This window comes from Triticum aestivum, chromosome 1A (assembly GCF_018294505.1).
Source record: "Triticum aestivum cultivar Chinese Spring chromosome 1A, IWGSC CS RefSeq v2.1, whole genome shotgun sequence".
NCBI classification, from domain to species: Eukaryota; Viridiplantae; Streptophyta; class Magnoliopsida; order Poales; family Poaceae; genus Triticum; species Triticum aestivum.
Window position 1 is genome coordinate 587,993,178 of NC_057794.1, and position 7,269 is coordinate 588,000,446.

The following is a 7,269-nucleotide window of genomic DNA, read 5'->3' on the forward strand; positions in this document are numbered from 1 at the left end:
GTTGTCAGTGATTATCCTGTTAGGGATCCCGAAGCGGCAAACAATCGACCTGAAGAACTTGACTGCTGACTGTGCTGTCACCTTCCTCACTGCTTCCACTTCCGGCCACTTTGTGAACTTGTCGATTGCAACGTACAAGTACTCAAAGCCCCCGACTGCTCGGGGAAAGGGGCCGAGGATGTCGAGCCCCCAGACCGAAAATGGCCAGGATAAAGGGATCGTCTGGAGAGCTTGAGCTGGTTGGTGTATCTACTTGGAATGGAACTGGCACGCTTCACACTTGGTTACTTGTGCAGTTGCATCCTGGAGGGCTGTCAGCCAAAAGAAACCTTGCCGGAATGCTTTGCCGGCAAGTGCTCTTGCGCCAATGTGGTGACCACATATGCCTCCATGTATCTCTGCCAACAGCTTTTGTCCGTCTTCCCGGTGAATACACTTCAATTTCACACCGTTGAGTCTTCTTCTGTATAGTGTGTTGTCGACAAACTAGTACATACTTGACTGTCGGGCTACTCTTTCCGCTTCTTCTTGCTCTTCGGGAAGTTCTCATGTCTGAAGGAAACGGACAATCTGATGTGTCCATGCTGGAGCTTGTGGCTCGACAACAAGGACTAAAGGCAAATCTGCTGCTGCGGGAACATCCGCTTCTACGGCGAGAACCTTCGGCTCTGCCGGAGCTTGACGTTCCCCGGCAAGCTTGCCGGAGCAAAACTTGTCGGGAGCTTCTGCTTCAACGGAACAAACCCTAGGGCTTGCCGGAGCAGACTGCTCCTCAGCGCAAGGCAAATCTGCTGCTGCGGGGACGTCCGCTTCTACGACGAGAACCTGCGGCTCTGCCGGAGCTTGACGTTCCCCGGCAAGTTTGCCGGAGCAAAACTTGCCGGGAGCTTCTGCTTCAACGGAACAAATCCTAGGGCTTGCCAGAGCAGACTGCTCCTCAGCGCTCTTGGCGTTGATCTTGGGGACCTTCTTGGCGGCGGCTTCGGGAAGATCTGCCGGAAAATAGTCACCAGAAATCAACTTCCTCTTCTTGCTCTGTCCAGTTGATGGCGTTACAGACAGTTGAGTCAGCTTGAGCACAAAGATCCCTGGTTCCACAGGTAACTTAAGTGCGGCGCACTTTGATAGGCCGTCGGCAATGGCGTTCTGAGCTCTTGGAACATGCTCCATCTGTAGGCCGTCAAAGTGCTCTTCTAGCTTTCTCACTTCGTCGACGTAGGCTTCCATCAACGGACTCTGATAGCTCTTGTTCACTTGGCGGACGACAAGCTGCGAGTCACCCCTGACAATGAGCTTCTTGATCCCAAGGTCTGCCGCGATCCTGAGACCGGCAAGCAAGCCTTCATACTCTGCAGTATTGTTTGTTGCTTGCTCCTTGGGAAAGTGCATCTGGACTACGTACTTGAGGTGCTCTCCGGTGGGTGCGACAAGCAGCACGCCAGCACTGGCGCCTTGCAGCGAAAAGGCACCATCAAAGTACATCAGCCACTCTTTGCTTGCTTCCTCGACGGGGATGCTCGTTTCTGGAATTTCTTCATCTGGTGTTGGCGTCCATTCTGCTATGAATTCTGCCAATGCTCTGCTTTGGATAGTTGAAGTACTCTCAAACTTGAGGCCAAAGCTTGACAGTTCCAGTGCCCACTCAACAATCCTGCCTGTCGCTTCTGGATTCTGTAGTATCCTCTTCAGCGGAAAACGAGTGACAACTGTGATCTCATGTGCTTGGAAGTAATGACGCAGCTTTCTCGAGGCCATGAGAAGGCCAAAAAGCAATTTCTGCACGCCAGAGTACCTTGACCTAGCCCCCTGCAGAAGGGAACTGACAAAGTAAACTGGGCGCTGTACCATTCACTTCTGTATCTCCTCGCGCGTCTGCGCAGATCCATCCTTGTCGGGACCAGAGCTTGTCAGGGAAGCCCCCTGCTTGTCGCTGGATGCACCTGCCGTGGTTGCTGGCTCGTCATCTGCCTCCCTCTCTGCTACTAACGCAACACTAACCACTTGATTGGTTGCCGCTATATACAGCAACAACTTCTCTTGTGGCTTAGGTGCGACAAGTGTTGGAGTGGAGGACAGGTATCTCTTCAAGTCTTGCAGCGCAGCCTCCGCTTCCGGAGTCCATTTCATTGGACCTGCCTTTTTCAATATTTTGAAAAACGGCAGGGTGCGCTCAGCAGACCTAGAGATAAACCTGCTGAGAGCAGCCACGCAACCGGCAAGTCTTTGTACATCCTTGACGCGCTTTGGTGCTTCAATCTGCTCAATGGCCTTGATCTTGTCGGGATTGGCTTCGATTCCCCACTGAGAGACGAAGAACCCGAGAAGCTTGCCGGAGGGGACTCCAAACACACACTTCTTGGGGTTGAGCTTGAGGCTGATCTTGCGCAAATTTGCAAAGGTCTCGTCTAAATCTTGAATCAGAGTTGCCTTGTCCTTGCTCTTGACCACTATGTCATCCATGTAGGCTTCCACATTTCTGTGTATTTGTGGCTCAAGAGCGACATGGACTACTCTTGCAAATGTTGAACCAGCATTTTTTAAACCGAAAGGCATCCGTATGAAACAGTATGTGCCACATGGAGTGATGAATGCGGTCTTCTCCTCATCCTCTTCTGCCATGAAGATATGATGGTATCCTGAGTATGCGTCAAGAAATGAAAGCAAGTCACATCCGGCCGTGGAGTCAATAATCTGGTCAATGCGCGGCAAAGGAAATGGGTCTTTGGGACAAGCTTTGTTAACATCGGTAAAGTCGATACAAAGTCTCCATTTCCTGTTCGCCTTGCGCACGACTACAGGATTGGCCAACCACGTAGGATGGAGCACTCCTCTGACAAGGCCTGCTGCTTCCAACTTCTTGATCTCTTCTGCGATGAATTCTTGGCGCTCCACTGCTTGCTTCCTGACCTTTTGCTTGACGGGCCGCGCATGAGGACAAACGGCAAGATGGTGCTCAATTACTTTCCTGGGAACACCGGGGATGTCAGACGGTTGCCACGCAAACACGTCGACGTTCGCCCACAGGAAAGCAATGAGCGCGCTTTCCTATTTAGGGTCGAGAGTGGCACTGATGGTGAAGGTATCACCAGTGCCATCCTCCTTGGCGGACACCTTCTTGGTCTCTGGCGGAGCTGCCATTGTCTTCTTACACTTGCCGGTGGAGCTCGATGGTGCGTCCTCGACGGCAGCGCAGCACTCCGAAGAGGTGCGCTTGCCGGAGTGGGCATCAGAACTCTTACCGGACTTGGTCTTCTTATTCCCCCCGGGAGCTTCAACGGCAGGTGACTTGCGATCTGTTGCGGCTGCCGCTTCCCGGTAGATCTTGTCGGCGCAGATAAGAGCATCCTTCTTGTCGCCAGGGACAGAGATGACGCTTATCGGGCCTGGCATCTTCAGCATGTTGTATGCGTAGTGAGAGGCTGCCATGAACTTGGCGAGTGCTGGGCGGCCGAGTATCCCATTGTAAGGCAATGGAAAATCGGCAACGTCAAAAGTGACCCTCTAAGTCCTGAAGTTCACCTTGCTGCCAAATGTTACTGGCAACATGACCTTCCCCTTCGGCTTGCTCCTTCCCGGGTTGATTCCTTGGAATGTGCCGGTCTCTTCAAGCTCGCTGTCGGGGATCTGGAGTTTCTGGAGTACAGCGGAGGAGATCAGGTTCAAGCCGGCCCCGCCGTCAACTAGCATCTTAGTGACCTTGAGGTTGCGGATAGTTGGTGAAACCAACATCGGCAAGCACCCGACCGCAGTTGTGCGATCAGGGTGGTCCTCAATATCAAAGATGATAGGCGTGCTGGACCATTTCAGAAGCTTGCGTGACTCGACAGGTGGTTCCGCCGCATTGACTTCCCGCCCCCACTGCTTGAGTTGGCAGTGCGAAGTATGCAGAGAAGCACCGCCGTCAACGCACAAGGCCTCTGTGGCTTTCTGGAACTCCTGCTCACTGGTCTCGACATCATCCATGTCTTCGTCGTCGTCGTCATCTTCATCCTTGTCGCGGCCGCGGGGAGGTCTGTCTCCTTGCCGCTGCTTGGCCTTGCCGCGGCATCCTCCCCGGCCGGCGCGCTTCTTGCCGGATTCTCCAGCTCCTCCTTGGGCCCTCTCCTTGTCGCGTCGCTCGTATTCAGCCTTTTGCTGCTGGACAAGCTGCTCGACCTTCTTGCAGCTCTGGAGGTCATGGCCCTTGGTGCGGTGGATCTTGCAGTACTGCTTGTCGGTGTCGTCCTGCTTGTCGGCGACCGCCACAGTCTGGCAATTGGTGCATGCGGCAATCTCCTTGCCTGAGCTACCAGCTTTGGCTTTCTTGGCGCCACCTTCGTTGCCGGACTGCTCAATGACTAGCACATCTTTGCCTTTCTTCTTTCTGTTGTCCCACCTCCGGTTTTTCTTTGCCGGGGCAGCATCCTCGCTGTCAGATCCTCCTGCTCCTGTATTCTCTTCGGGGAGTTTCCTCCCTTCCTCAGCACGTGCACACTTGTCGGCCAGGACATACAGCTCACTGACGTCTCGGATCTTGCACATCGCCATCTCCTCCCGCATCCTGCGGTTACGAACGTTCTGATGGAACGCGCTGATGACCGCGGCAGGGTGGCCATCTGGGATGTTGTGCTGTACACGGCTGAATCTCTGAATGTACTTGCGCAGGGGCTCTTCTTCCTTCTGGGCGAACAAATAAGGCCCACGTGGCCCACGGGAGGGCCCGCGGTCAGCACGCGGGTCAACCACAATCCCGCCTGCAAGATACAAGAGCTCTCTGAAATCGGCATATACCGGCAAAGCCGGCTCTTCAGGGTAAGAAGCTGACCAAGCTTCTCGTCCCTCTGTCCGCCTCGAAGCTCGATCAGTTTCAGGGACTACTGTCGGAGTAAATAGCCATGGGTAGCCTAGCCGGCTTCCCCTGGCCCTTCTGAAAAAATTACGAGCCCATCCGGCTCTCAAGAATCCAAGACGTGGGGCCGCCTTCCCCTTGCTGGCTGTCACCCAGGCCGGCTTTCAGAAGGCGACCCGACTCTAGCCCTCATGAAGAAAGTCACGGGAGGGCCGACTTCGAGAAGCCGGCCGCGAGAAGGCCGACTCCAAGAAGACGGCTCCCATAAAGCGGTCGAGAGCGTACCCTCAAAGTTTGCATCCACCTAGCGGCGATGAGACGGGGCGTGGCTACAGTGAAGCCTGCCACCCCCGAATCCCGGAGCACGACCGGCACAGTGCGCCGTACGGGTAACCACGACCCGCCCGGCGCAACACTGTTGCCCTGTTGACCCTGACGCCATCCATGTTGGGCGGCCAGTACGGTCTACGGGCGGTGGGCCCCTTCGGGCAGAGAGACACCCGAAGGCGGCCACACCTCCCCCAGTCGGCCCAAGAGAGAGCCGGCTCCCCGCAGCCGGCTTGCCATCTTCCTCGAAGGAGACGCCCCATTAAGGAGACAAGACGCGGTGAGGCTACAGTAATCGCCCGCCGGGCGGCAGTACTGTAGCCACGCCCACCACGACGAAGCCCCCGTCACCAAGATAAAGCAACAGTAGCCAGCTGCCGACCAGGTCCCGGGCAGTGGGGCCTACCTATCGACCGAGAAGCCGGCAGCCGGCGGGACCCACCAGTCGGCGGGCCCCAGCGGCCGACGCAGAAGCCGGCGAGCGCAGTCACAGACGGCAGGGCCCCGCGCCCAGTCGGATTACCATTGTACCCCCGGCGGGTAGGCCTATATAAACCCCCTGAGGCACCCATGCAAAGGGTTCGACCCCTAACTAGTTTTAGCCACCATACAAGGAGAAGAAGCAAGCTAGTCGTGCCCTTCTTCCTCCTCCCACCAAACAGCTCACGGAGCATTGTGTAGCTACTTATCCATCTAGTGATCATGCGGAGACCCCGCAGAGCAGCAGTAGGGGTGTTATCTCCACGGAGAGCCCCGAAGCTGGGCAAGATCCGCCGGCGTGCATGTCTTCGCCTCATCCCGTTTCCAGGCACCGGCGATGTCTTACTGGCTCCCACAATGATAAGCCACCCGTTGGCATATGTCGCACCTACCACCCGACAAAGGGAGTGTCATTTTTTTCACAAAGAAGGCATATACTATACTGTGTTAGGATGGCTCAGCCACCTTCCCACCTCATCTAAGAGATCCACCCTTCCACTGCCCCTTGTTATAGCCCCATCATCTATGATGGTGGAGCGATGGCGGACTCTGCTAGTGCTCGCATGAGAGGAGAGATGATGTGAGGCGAGGTTGGAGGAGGGAGAACATAGAAGTGGAGCATAGCAGAATTTTAAGGTGAAATGGAGGCATTATTGGATATGGGTGGGTAGGGCGATTTTTTTGGGTGGGTTAGGGTAATCAGGATGTGTTTGGTTGAAGATGTCATATAAATGGGTTTGGACCACTCAATTATTATTTTTGAATGGAACCATTCAATTCAAGTGTTTGAATGTATATAAGAGATGAGCTAATTATTTAGGATGGGACCACCAGTCATGCTCACATGATCATTCATGCAATGGATGGCCATATGATTCGGCCGATTTCTTGGGGTGGAATGGTTCAACTCTTCAGAGCATATTCTCTTCTTTTTTTGAGTGGAACCATTCAAGTGCTTTATAACCAAACATGTCTATCTTTTAAACGACCCCAACCCATCTCTGGCCACCCTTGCAACCAAACGCGCCTTAGAATAACTAGAGTTTGGGTGGTATTTATAAGAACTGTATAATTTATGCCCACACTATATGATCGTCGATGTGATCTGATGGAGAGACGACGTTGCTCCTGTTCTTCCCTACACCCCCAAGGATATAGAGTTCGCCCAACACAACATTATTACCACGGACTCACGCTACCAGACCGGCCAAGGTATTGCCTTTGCTCAGATGTGTGACAAGATGAGGAGCGGATGTCGACTGGATTTTCAGTTGCTATTTATGTAGATTAGTAGTCTTAAAGAAAGATAACTTGGCCAAGTGTAGATTGGATGGTATTAAGTGATGTTATCGTGATGGGTGGCACAATGTGGCACATCTTTCTTTCATGTCCGCCCTCACATTTTTTGCGGCCGACTTTTCATGTTGGCTTCAATATACCTTTAAAAATGGGCGCCTCGAATTTTAGTCCTAGTTTTAGAAGATACCTTTTTTGGGGTATTGGATACTCTCCTATCGACCGCGACCGCGCCGCCCCCGCGGGCGGCCGGCCGCGCCTCCCTCCTTCCCCGCGAGCCCTTCCCCTCTCTCCACCTCCTCCCTGCCGCCGTCGCCGGCGCCCGCCGCGGGCCTGGC